At 38.6% G+C, this 18,043-nt stretch overlaps 1 protein-coding gene and 1 long non-coding RNA gene across 3 annotated transcripts in view; both read right to left on the reverse strand.

Moving 5' to 3' along the window:
- The window catches only part of LOC110569121 (obscurin-like), a 136,403-nt gene that overhangs the window by 83,828 nt on the left and 34,532 nt on the right, over positions 1–18,043 (reverse strand).
- Positions 8,465–15,327, reverse strand: LOC135273677 (uncharacterized). Of its 2 annotated transcripts, XR_010341502.1 has the most exons (5): positions 15,220–15,327; positions 14,984–15,135; positions 13,394–13,493; positions 10,249–10,423; positions 8,465–8,504 (listed from the first exon to the last, which is right to left on the reverse strand). It is a non-coding gene; the product is annotated as an uncharacterized LOC135273677 (long non-coding RNA). The 2 variants fall into 2 exon arrangements; XR_010341501.1 differs by lacking the exon at positions 8,465–8,504 and having other exon boundaries at positions 9,694–10,423.

Genomic DNA, 18,043 nt, shown 5'->3' on the forward strand with positions numbered 1-18,043 from the left:
GGCATACATGAAGAAAGTGAAAGGTTTCTTTGATCTGCATTTTTGCTGGATAACACATCATAAATACATGTTAATAATGGACTTGCCAAAATGTCATCATCAATACTTGTGACAAGAGATTCTAATTTTTTATTAGTATTAGCTGTAAGGGATTTGGTATGGTCAATCTCCATAAGATTTAGGTTTTTCTTATGGAGTTCCACTTCATTCTGTATAGCACATAAAACAATGTTCACTATTTTAGCTGTGTACCTACTAAGTTGAGATTGTAGTGAAGATTTGAAGCCCATATGCAATTTTGGACAAATAAATGACTTCAGTCTTTTAAAAATTATATGAATGATCTTATCATTAATGTCGTCTACAGGTTTAAGTTCACTTTCTCCAGATTTTAACCAGGAAAGCTTTTTAGAATCAATATTGAATGAAGATAAAGATTGCATTTTCTTTTCACTGACAAGCCATGTTTTTAATGAGCATTTATTTGGTGCTTCTTTGACTCTGTGTGCAGCATCAGAACTATCTAAGGAAGTCTGATGAACTGATGATGAAATGTAACTATTAGTGGTATTGGAAATGTAGTTTGGTGCCTTATGAAGTATGTTTAACACAGAGTCTCTTATTTCTTGAGCCACTGTATTGATTTCTGAAACAGAAAACAGCTGGTCTATCCATTCTTGATGTGACAGTCCTTGAGGCTTTTGTGAAAAAAGAACTGAAGCTTCATCACCAGTTTTGCTGTCTAAGTGACCAGGAGGAACAAAAGATATGTCCTTGAGCATTTCTTTGAAAACACTTGTGACTATGTTTTCTGAAGCCTTTTGTATTTGATGCTTTTGGTCTTGGCTGAAGGTTGAAATAACTTTATTCAAACAAAGTTTTTTCTTTAAAGTATTTTTATGATTAAGAGATGGTGGCTCAGTCTTTAATTCCCAATCAGGAAATGCAACTTGGCTTCTAGAAACAGGCTTTGTAGGTGGTTCGATATCTCTTTGGTATTTAAAACAAGTGTTTCCCTTTGTAAACGAATCATTAGGAATCTGTTCTTGTGATTTTACTTTTTCATCTTTGAAAGCTGAATCAGGCACATTTTTTACAATATTGTCTGTCTCCTCATCTTCAGAATAAAGAACCATGCCTGGAAGATTTATAGGTGGAAATGGTCTCCCAGACCTAGGACTATTAGATAATCTAGTGCCAGCGAGTCTGCACTTTTCTTTGGTGTCAGAACGACTACTTATTCTAGGTTGTCTACTTTTTTGAAAATTTTCCTTTGCTGGTTCTTGACGGAGCTGAACAAGGATATCATCAAGTAGCTGAAGGAGTACTACTGTTTCTTCAGATGCAATACTTCTCTCATTTAGTTCAGTTTTCATATAACCTAGTATAGCACTAATTGCTTCCCCTATATAACCAACCAAAGAAGATTGGGAAAAAATATTTGATAGTACATTTTGTATTTCTTCATTGACAATTAAACTAGCTGTGTCAGATTCAAGACTAGATTTATTTTTGCCAGCTCTCTGAAGGAACATGCATACTGGGTCTGTCTTATGTTGCTGGCAGGAAAGCTTAGTTGAATCTTTAGGATGAAGATATTCATTTTGCTTAGAAGAAGTAAGAGACATCGGCTTTTCTAAAATGGTGTGCACCATGTCCTCTGCAACATCATACATTGGGTCTAAAGTATGAGGCATTGAATCTGTCAAAGGTTTTTTATTTGATGATGGGAGATGTTCATCACTGGCTGTTAAGCTTGGTTTAATGTTGACTGGTACATCTTCTTGTGAAAACATCTCAACACATTTTTTCTCCACTGCAGACTCTAACTTCTCAAGCATATTTTCCACAGTCCCAGAAGCAACTGAGCAAACATCAACATTGGAGGGCAAGTCTTCTTTTTCATGTTCACATTGTTCAACAAAATCTTCGGCAGTAACAGAAGAGAGAGAGGGAATGGCCTGGGTTAAATCAGACATTATTTTGTGAAAACTGCTTTCTAAATTCACTTTAGTTTTCCCTTTCAAGTGACACTTAAAGTTAAGAAAAACATTTTTTAAATTATTCATTTCATCGATGGCTTTTGCTTTTTTATCACAAATTGATGAACCCCCTAGGCTATCTGTTTGAGTAGTAGCATCCTTACACTTTGTTGTGCTTGTTTCAAATGATGCTAAAAGATCACTGTCTGATTTACAACTTCTGAGCTTAGGGTATGAACATAGCACATTGGTTTTATTATATTTAAGTGTAGAGGTTATAGATTGTCCTTTTGCATGACAGGTTTTCCCCACAACAGTTCTTTCCTTATGTGCAGGAGAAAGTTGTATCGGTGTGGTTGGTCTCCTTCCTGACAGGTCAACTGGAAATGCACAGGGTCCTGCCTGAAATGTTTCAGTTGTTGAAGATATGTACGTTCTATATGTAAAGTCTTCATTGCATGTGCTACAGAAACCTGTACTATCTGAAGAGAGGATGGAGTTATCAGATGCTGGGTATGTATTATTTCTCAATCTTTCTTCATACTTTGTGATGGCTGGATACAATATACTGGTCACTTTAGGAACAACACAGGTCACTATATCCTGAATTATAATATTTGGTTCTTCACAAGTTGCCTAGAAATGAAGTAAGCAGGGATGAAAACAAAGTCATGTAACAACTTACTCTATGTTTTGAAGACAGCAGGTAACATCGAATTTTTATATCAAGCAATGTATAGGTGGAATACCAATATGGTTTACGGAAGAAAATAGTAAAAAAAAAAAAAAAAAAAAAAAAAAAAAAAGATTAGAAATTTAGAATTTCAGATGAATTTCTAGTTTGTTTATTCTGCACTACACTGAAGTATTTTTTTGTGAGTGTTTAAGATTTATTTTATTCACAGTCTCTCAGAAGTTTCTTTTTCTCTTGGCATTTATTATCAGGATAAATGATTTTTTGTTTAAAAAAATTACCAAATTGTTGTATAGGCACATAGCGTGCAAATATTTTGGAAAGAAAATGTATAATCTTTATGATCCAGCTGATTTTTAAGATCATTAAATATTTGTAATAAAATATTTCTCAAAACAGATGCAGCCAAAATATTTGGTTGCTTTCAGAAGCATCTGTCTAACTGAGATATGGGGAAGGAGCACAAATCATTCTCTCTTCCAGTCCCTGCTGAAAGGGTGAGCCTGTAGTCTATATATATATAGAAATGACTAAAGTTAATTATTAAGAATTATTTGATAGGTAAAAATAAAAGCTCATGCTTTATATAGATTGATGAGCTTTTTACCTAACAAACAAGTGTAAATACAAATTGCCTTAGCTAGGAAAGCTGAGAACAGATAATAAAGTAAGGTAACATATTAATTTAGATAGAACATAAAAGCCAAGCTAGATTTGGGAATCAAAGAGTAGGGAGGGCTGAGCCAGATTAAGAAAGTTAGACTATTACTGAGCTGGAACTAAGAACCAGGTTTGAATAACCATTTCCTTAGTGACCAATGGTGCTGTCATAGATTTGTACTGGACCATGGATAGAAACAAATGCATCTGTAGAGTTCTATAAACCTCTACTTACCAACTGCAAATGTATTTTGTGCTTACAAAACTCTTACTTATAATAAAGTAGTACTCTGTTTTTAAATTGTTAAAACTCTTAAAGCATACAGGCTGTAAACACAAGTAATTGGCAGCAAAGCTTAGAAGGCTGACATGTAAATCTTTGTGTAAATAAGATTCCTGTAACTAGGCGCTCACACCCAAAATATTGTCTAAATTAGTCTGAAGTGATTCATATTTCAGAGAAATATTCAAAGAAAAGTTAACATGTATAGGCCACACTCCCTCACGGCCCATTTCAAAGCATTTGAGGAGCATCTGAGGAAAGGCCATTTTATTCAGCTGTAATCCCCAGATATACCCCCAATATTTTTAACTTATTGTATAAGCAATGGGTTAGTGGTTATGACACATATTTTAAGATGACAGTCTGTTATAAAATACTTGTCTTAAATAAATACACTCTAAATCAAATATTTAAGAATAAAACCTAAATATTTACAGAGAAGATAATTATTCTAAATCAACTACAACACATATAAATTATAAACTAAGACATTCAATATATGTTATTTTTCTTATTACAAGAGATGATAAACAATAACCTACATTATTACTCTTAGGCTAGTTGTGGCAAAGCGATTCCAACCTTAATATATAAAAGAGGCATCTATTTCTAAAGTTTTCTTTGTAGTGAAATATGACAGATGAAATCCCAGTTTTCACTTTCTTTCTGTTACAACATTAAACTGAAAAATATTCCCTTGGGTCAAAGCCTTCGTATTTGCTGCATATTCTATGAATTGAGCAAGTGGCCATGTTAAATAGTGTGCCAGAATATGTATTGTTCCACAAGTGCTTTCTCTTTCCTGTGTGTTCAGTCTAGATCCAAATTAGGTCTCATAAAAATATACTACCTTATCTTTGCCTGTTCCAAGTCTCAGCCGATAGGTGATGAGGTCCCTTTTCACAAAACTGCTAAAGACAGATCCAAGCATCTCAACTCATCTACTACTGAGTTCACCAACAAGATCTGGAAGGGCATATCGATATAGCTTCCCATGATAGAATAGGCTTGTGGTATTTCATTCTCTTCCTGTGATGGCTAGATCCCTTAATATTTTACCATTCTATACCCATGAGACCTCATCTTGAAGGCCTAATATTATTTTTGATAACAACTTTGGACCACAGAAAAGTATAAGAATTAACTGAAAAGGAACTTCAAAGAAGAAAAAAGAACGAAGAAGAAGACCAACAAATATCAATGGATGACTCCTAGTTTTCTAGTTAACACAATATATTCTATTATGATGTATCAGAAAGTAAGACTAATATGTTGTTTTGTCAGTGGATTTTATGATACATACTTTTTCTTGAAAGGAATTTTGTGGTGAGTTCTTTTTCCTGTAGAGAAAGGTTGATCATTTGTTTATTATAGAGTCAAGAATTTATAAAACTTTTTTCTAAAATTTCTGATCATTGAATCATTTTGTTGTATCTAAGAGTTTTTCTATAGAAATTCAAAATGAAGAATATACCATTTTTTCCAATCCTTCTATTTTACTTTTTCCCTAGATTGGCCTCTAGTTTTAGAAATGTACTTTATTACTCATGGGAACAGACTTATAGCTACAGCATAAACAATGTACCTCTCTGATCTTTGTTCTTTTAACACACCTTAGCCATGCCCACTTTGGTTTCTCTGAAAAAGGATATAGGATTTGCAGGGAGGGGGCAGTTGAGTTTCTTCTGACTGTTAAAAGGTCTGATAGAGCAGCAAGACATCTGACCAGAACTTTCTGATTGTCATTTATTTACTCTTTGAAATGCTATACTTCTACCATTCCCTCCCCATATTCCATGGCAGGAAGAAAATAGTGAATGATTATTCAATAACTATGGGTTAAAATCATGGATATCTAGCTATATTTAATACCAGTTTAGATGCATTCCTTTTCTGTGTATGACAATATTCTATCATGTGTTATTACATTTACCATCACACACTAATGAAATAAAAATATTCTGAATTGCAAAAAAAAAGTATAGCTCAATCATAAACATAATAGAAAATGAAATAAATATTTATTAAAACAAGTTCTAAAACTGAAGTCTGATTTATTTTCTTATATTTTTGCTGATTTGAACTGTTTCTTTTTTCTTTCTACTTTCTTAAGTACACTCCTTTTAGGCCTGTACTCCACTTGATTAAATTTACATTTTCCCCAAGGTTTATAATTCAATTTTAAGAAATAGGCAGACTGAAAACTACGCCCTATATTTTGGCAGGAAAAAAAAACTTCACTGGGTCCAGTTCATAAAATGGGTTTTGTGACAACAGTCTATCCTTAGACTAGTACCTTTTTGCAGTATGCAACTAGGAGCATGGAAGCTGATGTCAGTGATATGTTCTCTATCATTTGCCCTCATTTGTTTTTCTAGGATCTGGTTTCTTAGGTCAACCCAAGTTCCCACAGGTTTTTCTCTTAGATATTCTGCAACCTAATGCATTCAGATTCATTTTTCTGTTTTCTTCATGTTTTATCGTTGGCATAAAACATAACTCAAGGAGTTCTACGTATTCATTGATACCAGTTCCCAATAGACTTTCTGCTCCAAAAGCATGCAACACAGACCCAAAGTACAAAGGCCTACATGTAAATTTAATCTGAAAACTGAAAAAGCTTTATTAATGACTATTAGAAAACAATTTTATTAACCGGATAAAGCATGGCATCAGCAGAAATGGCAGAGTAAGTATCTCAGATATTCATTCCTCCAAAAAAAAGATGAGTAAACTGGCAAAAGAAAAATGACCAGAATTATAGTTTCTGGAACTCTAGAGAATTAATCAAAGACTTGCAGCGTTCCAGAGAGCACTTATTTAGGAAAAACAGTGAGCCTAGGTAATAGCAATAGGTTTTGGTGTTTTAATTTGTCTTATTTTTATCCCCTCGCTTCAGCTTCACAATATCCTTCAAAGATAATACCCTGAAATCATAGAAACATGGTTTTATCTTGGTACCTGCCTAAGATCTAGCATTATAGTTTGAACATAGTAGGTTCTCAATAAACGTTTGATAAATAAATCCCCATCTAAAGTCTTTTGGATTGTGCCTACTTCTCTCTAATGGCAAATGAAGCCTTTGTGCATGCCACTAATGGACTTTGATAACTGATTCTGAGTTTCTTTCTTTCAATCTTTCCTATATATCATTGTCAAAGTTACTCATTATGTATGCTAATTTGACCATTATACTTGCACTAAAAACCGTCAGACTATTAGCCAATAAATAAACTACAAGTTTTAACCACAGTCTTCAGGATAATAGATTTATTGCTTTCTTCACTCTGCTACTCCTTATACCTTCCCTGTAATACACGCTTACTCATCACCTAAGTGCAATGCTGAATTATTGCAACTTTACTCCCACTACTGTTATATTTTCTTTATTTTCATTCCTTTGGTACTGAATTTTCATCTCTATTTTATAAATCTTTTGTAACATTAAACAACTGAACAGAAACAAGAAAACTAAGCAATAAGTGAGAGAAGAGAAAGAAATGATGGAATAGATGTGAGACTTCCACAGCAAACTCCTATAAAACTCAGAGTTAAACCTGAACAAGAGGAGTGTGACATATGTGTCTTTACTCTTTATTTGGATCTCTGTGTATGCTTTTGGAGAAGAGGTAAGAAGCTCCAGGTAAGATAAAGAGTTTTTTATTTTTCACCAAGCTAAGATTTATAAGGAAAGAATATCCAAAACGCTTGCTATGGAAAATTCAAGTGATTTTTGTAGTTCTACATTCTTGTGTTGAAGAAGATAAAAATGCACTTTTTACAACTATATTATGAGCCTCTTATAACCTTTTCTGTAAAGAGGTATGTATTTATATTTCCAGTAAATAAAAATGTATGCATCCAATAAATAAAATAAGCAATGTTATTTTACATGTAGTCTACATACGGTCATCAAGTTTTATTGCTTTGAACTAGACAAGTCAGTTTCCTTCCTTCTGCATCTCTTACTGTGTTATGTATCATATGAATACTCAATAAGGCGAACAAACTGGTATTTATCTGTCTTAAGGTAAAAATTATTATTTCAAGAAGGCTGGTCTGAACATGTCAAGATCATTTGCTATCACTCAAAACTTATTTTACTCAATCATCTTCATGGGAATTTGGGGTTTGTAAAGTCTTTCCTAGACTTCATTTGTCTTGCTGATTTTTTAAAAATATTGTGGCATGGGTGTAAAATAACTCATTGCTATTACTTAGATTCATGTTTTCCTCTCTCTCTTTTCTTGAGTTGAGAAAAACAGATACAAACATCAACAAAATAGGTGGTCACTAAGGTTTGAGGAGTGAAAAGTCCCTGGGCTTAACAAATATCTCTTCTACTATTAGAGACTATTATTTTGTATTAATCTGCAAAATACCCGTTAGGGTGGGGGATAACTGATTAAGTCATTAATACTATAGAGTAAACTATATTACCAGTATTAGAAAGCCAATAGTCTCAAAAAACATAAGGAATGGTAGCTATTTCAAAGAAAAGAAAGGCAAAGAAATAAATACAGATTATGAGAAATTACCTGAAGAAAGCTATGATGAAGATACACTTCAAAGTGGCATGGAGACCCTGACAATAGGTGGATTATAGAACTACAGAGGAGATATGGAGATAAAGAAAGGGAAGGACAAAGATTCAGTTTGTCTACAACTTAAGCTAGTGCTGAAAGTCTGCAAAATACTAAATTTCACTAAATCCAAGTAGAACTACAAAAATTGAGGATTCCATGTAATCATTTGCTTATGAGCAGCACTCTTATGTAATCATTAAAATTTTTATTTATGATTACACATAATTCCTTAGATACTTACATATTGGTGTTAAGAGGAGAAGAAACTATTCCCAGGTCTGTAGCCTGAGCCTGAGGTCCTATTTATTAGAAAAAGAAAATTATATAGTTTGTATCCGTCCTCAGCAACTTGCTAATGTTAATCCTCTAGTAGGTATTTATTTTCTGTTGTTACTACCTTGTTTATAAGCTTTCAGAGACTCTCCACAGTGAAGTCCAAAATTCTTAGCAAGAACCTGTACTATAAGATCTGATGTCCTTTTCTACCTCTCTAGTGTCTTCTCTGACTAGTCTTTCATATATATGCTATGGTCCAGAGACAGAATATATCACCGTTCCCTAAATATATCATGTTTCTCATGCCTCTCTGGCCTATGGTTTTGCAATTTCTTTTGTCTAGAATACCCTGTGCTGTCTTTAAACTTCTCATCTTTTAGTTCTCATTCAGCTTATGTCAACTCTTGAAAGCCTTCCTTGAAAACTACCTGAATAAATACCTTTCCCAGTGCTCTCAAAGCACTCTAAACATGTTTATATTATAAAACTCATCATGCTATGGATTAGTTATATTAATTCTTGTGTACACCTGATTATTATATAAAATAAAATTGATGTGTGATCAATTTTATTTTATTTTATTTTTTAAATGTTTTCAATATACTTTAAGTTCTGTGGTACATGTGCAGACTGTGCAGGTTTGTTACATAGGTATACACATGCCATGTTGGTGATTTGCTACATCCATTGCCCCATCATCTACATTAGGTATTTCTCCTAATGCTATACCTCCCCAATTCTCCAACCCCCTGCTATTCCTCCCTTAGCCCTCCACTCCCAAGACCCTGGTCTGTGACGTTCCTCTTCCTGTGCCTATGTGTTCTCATTGTTCAACACCCACTTATGTGTGAGAACATGCAGTGTTTGGTTTTCTGTTCTTGTGTCAGTTTGCTGAGAATGATGGTTTCTGGTTTCATCCATGTCCCTACAAAGGACATGAACTCATCAATTTTAGAGAGAAATGAACTGAGATTAAGAGTGTACATATCTGAAAGTTAAATGTGAAGATAAAACTATTTTTAATACAAAAAAGCTCTTCTGTGGTTTCCAGCAATATGCTAAACAAGTGTCTTTCATTTTGCCTAGAATTCAGTATAGAGCATTAAAGTCATACTGTTAAAAAATATCTAAACTTTCAAAGAGATAGTAGAACTTTCTGAAGGTAAAACAATTGTGAGAACACAAATCTATAGTGATAAACAAATGCTGAAGCTGATACCTGCTCTAGGGACATTGGCCACATCTGGAAATGTATTGTCTGGTCAGAGCATTTAAAACAAGACTTTGGGCCCCCAAAAGATGGGGAATTAAAATTAACAGCTCCTAAAAACATGCAGATGTTTCTTGACTTAAAATGGGGTTGACATCACAATAAACGTTAACATCATAAGCTAAAAATATGTTAAGCTGGAAATGCATTGAATACACCTAATCTGCTGAACATAACAGCTTAGGTTAGCCTACTTTAAATTTGTTCTGAACACTTACATTAGCTTACAGTTGGACAAAATCAGCTAACACAAAGCCTACATTATAATAAAGTGTTGAATATCTTATGTAATTTATTGAATGCTATACTGAAAGGGGAAAAACAGAATGGTTGTATGGGTACTTAAAATACAGTGTCTATTGCATGTTTATTGCTTTCACACATCCTAACATTGAAAAATCATAAGTCTAACCACTGTAAGTCAGGGACCATCTGTATAGGATTCCAAAGAGCTACATTGTCAATTAGTCATCTACAAGAAAAAAAAAAAATCATACCAGAGAGGAAGCAGACAAATTATGCCTTCGCTTGTGGCTATGGATGGAGAAGGAGGAGGAGAAGATAAAAGCATTTCCTAAGAACTCATAATCACAGATACTGTTTTCTATACCCTCGAGTTTCAAATCCACAGAAACTATTGCCCTTCAAACTGCATATGAGAATTTAAGAGCCCTGTAGCAAAGAAATTAAGTAGGAAGTTTAAACTTTTCCACAAAAAAGCTCCAGACTCAAGAGACTTCTCCTCTGAATTGTGCTAAATATTTAAGCAAGAAATTATGCTAATTCTACACAACCCTTCCAAAAAATTAAAGAAGAGTGAACATTTTCTATCTCATACATTTACATCAGAATCACTTGATACAAAATAGCATTACAGATATTATAATAAATTACAAATGTTTCCAATTCCCCCATGAACAAATATGCAAGAATAATAAAACAAATTATAAATATCATGTATAATATGCAATATAATATTATACTGACCATTACATTAATAATAGAGTAATCATCATATAATTAAAAATAATATAATAAATACAATATGGTATTCTAATGAATATGTATCACATTTCCTTATGTTTTGCAACAATATTAAGAGGTACACAATCACCAATGCTGTTCAACATTGTACTGAAGGTCCTAGACAGAGAGAAATAAATGCAAAGTGAATCCCAACTAAATAGCAGCAAGCTATTTTGTAGAAATTGACAAGTTTTTAAAATTTGTATAGAAAGCAAAGGCTCTAGAATAATGAAGTCAACTTGGCATAGCAACAAACATTGGATAACTCAAACCACTGAATTTTAAAACTTATTTTAAAGCCACAATAATAAAGAAAATGAAGTATTTGCATAAATACAGATAAATGCATCAATCTGTGATCACTTTATATTTTCAAAGTTGCCAAAGCACCTAGATTCATACAAGATAAGTTAGAATCCTCCTGTTTTCCCAGGTAGCAAGAAGAGCTATCAAACACCACTAGAATCATGCCAGAAATACCACTAGAGCTATAATTAAGGAGCTTTCATTGGCCAGAGGTGTTACAACACGAAGACAATGAGAAGACCTTAATGATGATCCACTTTTACTTAACAAACAGTAAATACATTTTCTCTTCCTTATGACTTTCTCAATTTAATAATATTTTTTCTCTAGTTTACTTTATTGTAAGATTATAGTATATAATATATATAACACACATAACATATGTTACTCCACAGTTTATCTTATCAGTAAGGTCAAAGATGAGCTGTTAGTAAGTTTCTGGGCAGCCAAAAATTAAATGTAAGTTTTTTACCATGCAGGAGGTCAGTGTTCCAACTCTCAGCCCTTAATGTTCAAATGACAACTGTACTTCTGGTTGTTCTATACATAATCACCAAAACATGGAAACAACACCAAATTTCAAATTTCTTTCAGTTCAAGGATGAATAAACAAACTCTGATGGATCCATGCAACGGAAAGGAACAAACTATTGACACATGCAATAACTTGGATGAATTTCAGGGGTATTATGCTGAGTAAAAGAAGCCATTTTCATGAAGTCAAATGATGTAAAATTCTATTTACATAACATTCTCCAACAGAAAAATATATCCATGAGAACATAGCACTATTTGATAATAATCCCAGAGGTAACATAACTAATAATCCCAGAGGTAATTTGGGATTATTAGTTGGGAGAAGGAGGGTGTGACTGCAAATAAACAGGATGAGGGAGATTTTTGGAATATTGGACTGTTCTATAAGTGATTGTGATCGAGGTTACACAAATCTATACATGTGATTGTACACGTAATTGCACAAAATATTCCATTTTGCTTTAGGATGATTTAAAAAAAACAAAATAAATGCCTTGAGATATTTTCTGAGAATGAAAAAATACAGAGACAAGATAAGGAGCTGCAGCAGGAAATTCACTTTGAACTCTGCCTGGAGAATCACCAGCTGCAAAAGTGTGTGGGGCAAATTTCTCGTAAGAGTATAGAGGATGTGACACTGTTCTGAGTTCACACTCATGACGCTATGATGAAATGGAAACCAGAAAGACCTGATTATGGTGCATGGGAAATAGGGGCACCTCTAAAAATGTATGACGTGTGATGTCACTATTGTGTATTTCTGAAATTCGCAAGAAGACTACAATGACACATACACCCTTCACTGAGACTGGAGAGTAGCTATACATAACCGCTCACACCCAAGGCTGATATGAATCACATTACTTTACATTTCATCTTTCAATAAAGTTAAAAGTTAGGTAAGTACTGAACTTTAGATGCTGATAAATGCTTGCTGAAACAGTCAGAGCTTCATTCAATAGGTAATAGTTTTAACGGTGGAGGAAGAAACCATCAGAACAGAGTTTTAAGCATAACAAGCAACAGTACAAAATGGATCTGAGGCAGGTAAAAAAAAAAGTCAACAAAGGCTAGTTGGTAATCTACTGCAGTGACACAGGAAAGCTCTGACCTCGAAATGGGTTTCATGGGATACTATGATGAAGCTGCATGGAAAATAATCAGCTTCTTTCCTGATAATACACAATCAAAGATAGTTAAATCAAGTCTACAGTTCTGCATTCTGGCCATGAAATTGTAGCTAATATCAGAAGAGAAAAAACCATTGTAATTTCATAATGTTATAAATAAAGGAAACTGGTAGAGACTGGGCATAGCAAAGCCATTTCTCCTTGTAAACTTACTTCATTTTTTCTCTCTTCATTTATTTGTTCCTTCTTTTTTTCCCTAATTCTCTACCTTCACCCTTTCTTACTGGTTGGCAGTATAATAGAACACAATGTTGCTATATAAGAGCAGTTATCTTAGGTACAAGTTTGTATCATTTCAGTAGCTATTTTAAATATAGGGAGGTTGGTTGGAGCTACAGTACAGGCAAGCCTGTCCCCTGAGCCAATTGATGAGATTGTTATAATTTGTTATAATTGTTACATATATGCCTACTTTTCAACTTGATCTGTAATACAGAAATGCCTAGAACAGTGTCTGGCACAAAAGGAGTAACAAGTGTAAATACACAGAGGATTACAAAAGGATATTTAGGTAGATAAGCATTTCCTACTTAGCTACATCATCTTTTAATGTTCTCACATTCACCATGTGTTCCATCTTTACCTTCATGCTTCAACGTATTTTTCCCCGTTTCTTTAATTTTGACACCAGTATCTTGCATTTTTTGTAAATAAGCCCCTTTTTTTTTTAGAACGTGTTGTTTCTGCAATATTAAAGAAAATGTATTGGTTAATATTAACTTGTCATTAGAAATGTAAAACAATTTATTTAAAATGTCACAATATATTAAAAATGGATTATCAGTCCTGTCTTGACTTGTAATGTTACAAAAATAAGAGAATAACAAAGGGTAAATTTCCCTTGTGATCAAACACAAAGAATACATTTAATACACAAGCAATTTGCCTTTCTACACATTGTCAGAGGACTAATCCAGTTTCTGATCAGATAGAGTATCGTATCCATGGCTGCCCTGGTGAGCTAAAGTAATTTCTCAATCATCTTCAATTAGAAGATTCCTGAGGGCTTACCCAAATATCACTCAGGTCTACCAGACATAAACATAATATAGTACATAAAAAGTGATTACCCTTTGTGAATATCTTGGCTACTGTTGAATGTACTAGAAAGAAGATAAATGCATATAGGAAAAAAAAAACCCAGAGCCGGGCGCGGTGGCTCAAGCCTGTAATCCCAGCACTTTGGGAGGCCGAGGCGTGTGGATCACGAGGTCAAGAGATCGAGACCATCCTGGTCAACATGGGGAAACCCCGTCTCTACTAAAAATAAAAAAAATTAGCTGGGCATGGTGGTGTGTGCCTGTAATCCCAGCTACTCAGGAATCTGAGGCAGGAGAATTGCCTGAACCCAGGAGGCGGAGGTTGTGGTGAGCCGAGATCGCGCCATTGCACTCCAGCCTGGGTAACAAGAGTGAAACTTTTAGCAAGAAATAGATTAGCACATGTAAAACAACTACCCAAGACTACAGTAAAGACCTTCCTAAAGGACTGGGGAAAACAGTCACTGGAACCTACCTAGGTGTAAAAAATATGCCTATTCCCACTAGAAATATTTCACTGTAAAGCTACACTGGAAAAACTTCATAAGTCATAAGGCTTTGAGTAGAGAACTAAGATGGGTTTTAACTCAGTAGCAGGGAACAACTAGCCCCAGATTAAACATGGCTCTGGCCCCACCAGCAAATCATAAAAGGCAAGACCTGTATAATCAAATTGTTTCCAAATAAATTATCTACATCCAAAAATTCTAAATGATATTTATAAGGACATAAAAATATTCAGTATACAAAGTAAAAGTTATGTCTGGCATCCAATAAAAGAACACTAGGTATAAAGAAGCAGGGGAGTATGACTTATAAAATAAGATCAATACTTCCACTCCAACCAAAGACACAGAAGAATCACACAGTCAGGCAGGGTTCAGGGCCTCCTGAAGTCCTCCCGCTTCCCGGGCCACCAGTTCCCCTGGCGTCCCGCACCTGCCAGTTGCGGCCGGTACAGTCTGAGTCACCGCCACTGCCCCCGGGTGCCACAACAGGGCAGCCTCCTGAAGCGGGACAGTTGGGAGCATCGCGACCCTCGCGACCCTTGCTTGAGTGGCAATCCCTGCCCCCGTTCCCCACCATGCCTGTGGCCACCAGAGAAAAATGCCGCCTGGCTTGCGGCCACTCACGTCTTTGCACTCGCACTGCTGTTTGTGCTCCATGGTCGGCACAAGCCCCTCCACTCTCCTTCTCTCGCACGCGATTGCCCCTCTGTCTGGACCCAACCAGGAACAGCCAGGGCCTCAGGATGGACTGCAGCCTCCACCCCCAGCGTCAATATCTGAAATAAATATTCAGTATACTCCTTGACTTATTGTTATTATTTCCCTTCCAGAAAAGATCTCGGCTTCATTTGTGAACTCACTGAATTAAGGCTTTCTCCTATAGAAGTCCTTTCGAGCTCCTCCACTCTCCGTCTCTCGCGCGTGGTTGCCCCTCTATCTGGACCCAACCAGGTACAGCCAGGGCCTCACGACTGACTGCAGCCTCTACCCCCAGCAGTCCACAAAGGCAGCGGCGTCACAAAAGCAGCGGCCTCACAAAGGCAGTGGCCTCCTGAGGGAGGGGCGTGGCCTCCTGAGGGGGAGGGGCGTGGCTCACGCTGGGCTGTGTCTAGACTCCTAAGATGCAAAAACTGTGAGATCCTAAATGTTTGTGGTTTGGGTGGCTAGGTTTTAGAACGCCATGGCGGTCGCTTCCACGCCCACTCCAGCCACCGCCGACTTCGCAGCCGCACGGCCCACCGCTCCGCCCCAGTAGCCTCAGCCTTTGCCCTGGACCGGCGGGTTGGCGGCCAGCTGCGCTGAGGAGACCGGGCAGGGGGCGGTGCCGCCTCCAGGGCCGCCGCCGCCAACCGCCGCCGCCAACCGCCGCCACCGCCCCCTTCGCCGCTCCGCTCTCCGCCGCCCGGGGCCTCCCTCCGCCGCCGCCCCGCCCTCCGCACCGCCCCCCGCGCCGCCCCCCGCGCCGCCCCGCCCTGAGCCCCGCCCTTCGCCGCCGCCGCCGCCCCCCCCGCCCCCCCCCGCCCTCCGTCGCCCCCCCGCCCGCCGCCGCCGCCGCCCCCGCCCGCCGCCGCCGCCGCCGCCGCCCCCCCCCGCCCGCCGCCGCCGCCGCCGCCCCCCCCGCCCGCCGCCGCCGCCGCCGCCCCCCCCGCCCGCCGCCGCCGCCGTCCCCTCCGCCCGCCGCCGCCCCCCCCCGCCCGCCGCCGCCGCCGCCGCCGCCCCCGCCGCCCCGTCCGCCGCCGCCCCGCCCCGTCCGCCTCCGCCCTGCCCCGTCCGCCGCCGCCGCCACCCGCCCTGCCCAGCCCTTCGCCGCCGCCGCCGCCCCGCCCTCCGCCCTCGCCCCGCCCTCCGCCCTGGACCGCCGTCCGCTGCCGCCCCCGCCGCCGCCCCCCGCCGCCGCCCCCGCCCTCCGCCGCTGCCGCCCTGGACCGCCCTCCGCCGCCGCCGCCGCCGCCGCCGCCCCCCGCGCCGCCCCGCCCTCCGCCGCGGCCGCCGCCCCGGGCCACCCTCCGCCCCGCCCTCCGCCGCTGTCGCCCTGTGCCGCCCCGCCCTTCGCCGTCGCCCCGCCCTCCGTCCCGCCCTCCTCCCAGAGTGCTGGGATTACAGGTGTGAGTGACTGCACCTGGCTGGGAAGAAGTTCTTAAATTCATTTTTTTCTTTTAAATCAAGGTCTGAACCTTAAGGTGTAATGCTTCCTAACTTTTATCATAATAATGGCAGATGTGAAAAATGGTATTTGGATGGGATACAGAGGCAAGTGAAAAGGTTGCTCAGGCTCTGCCTGTGTGTCTGCCTTGAGGACCAAGGAAAATCCATCTCTCTGCACTGTAATCTGCTGACCTAACAATTAAAAGCCCTACCTTAAGGGTAGATACACTTCAGCAGAGTGTGAATATGCTAACTTTTATTTTGTATTTGTGTATACTTTTTCTTAAGAGTTATAATTTTCATTAGATTCTCAAAAGGGTCCTTGAGGCAAACAAAGGATACTAATGATGTTTTAAATTGTGGAACTAAACCAAATGTATGGTATAACTTATTTTTTGCTTTTGGTTTAAATTTTTCCTTTTGATTATAAAGTTATACATATGACAGTTACATAAAATTCAAACATTATAGGTAAATTTTTTTTTTTTTTTTTTTTTGAGACGGAGTTTCACTCTTGTTACCCAGGCTGGAGTGCAATGGCATGATCTTGGTTCACCACAACCTCCGCCTCCTGGGTTCAGGCAGTTCTCCTGCCTCAGCCTCCTGAGTAGCTGGGACTACAGGCATGCGCCACCATGCCCAGCTAATTTTTGTATTTTTTAGTAGAGACGGGGTTTCACCTTGTTGACCAGGATGGTCTTGATCTCTTGACCTCGTGGTCCACCCGCCTTAGCTTCACAAAGTGCTAGGATTACAGGCGTAAGCCACAATGTAGTTTTTCTCTATTCAGCTCTTTTGTATTTTACAGCTTAAATAGATTATCTTCCCTTCTACTTATTTCTAGGCATTTTACATGTTTAATGTGGTAATTATGTGTTTGGTCACAGAATAACTTACTTGTGATTATTTGGATGTTGACTATAGAATAGTTTTCTTCAAGGTGGGGCACAGTGGCTCATGCCTGTAATCCCAGCACTTTGGGAGGTCAAGGCTGGAGGATCGCTTGAGGCCAGGAGTTCATCAGCCTTGGCAATATAGCAAGACCCTGTCTCTATAAAAAGTAAAAATAAAAAAGCCAGGCATAGTGGCATGTGCCTGAAGCTGACGTGGGAGGATTGTTTGAGCCCAGGACTTCCAGGATGCATGTGGGTGACAAACAAAGCAAGATCCTGTCTCTAAGGAAGAAGAAAAAAAACGAATACTTCACTTCATTTTTGCTCAAGCATGCCAGTCATACTTGAAAATGAATATAGGCTGGGTGCAGTGGCTCATGCCTGTAATCCCAGCACTTTGCGGGGCTGAGGCAGGTAGATCACCTCAGGTCAGGAGTTTGAGACCAGCCTGGCCAGCCAACATTGTGAAACCCCATCTCTACTAAAAATTTAAAAATTGGCATAGTGGTGCACACCTATAGTCCCAGCTACTCGGGAGGCTGAGGGAGGGAGAATTGCTTGAACCTGGGAGGCAAAGGTTGCAGTGAACTGAGATCCTGCCACTGCACTCCAGCCTGGGTGACAGACCAAGACTCCTTCTCAAAAA

This window comes from Aotus nancymaae, unplaced genomic scaffold, assembly GCF_030222135.1.
Source record: "Aotus nancymaae isolate 86718 unplaced genomic scaffold, 86718_ANA_hifiasm-v0.15.2.pri h1tg000008l, whole genome shotgun sequence".
In the NCBI taxonomy this organism is placed as follows: Eukaryota; Metazoa; Chordata; class Mammalia; order Primates; family Aotidae; genus Aotus; species Aotus nancymaae.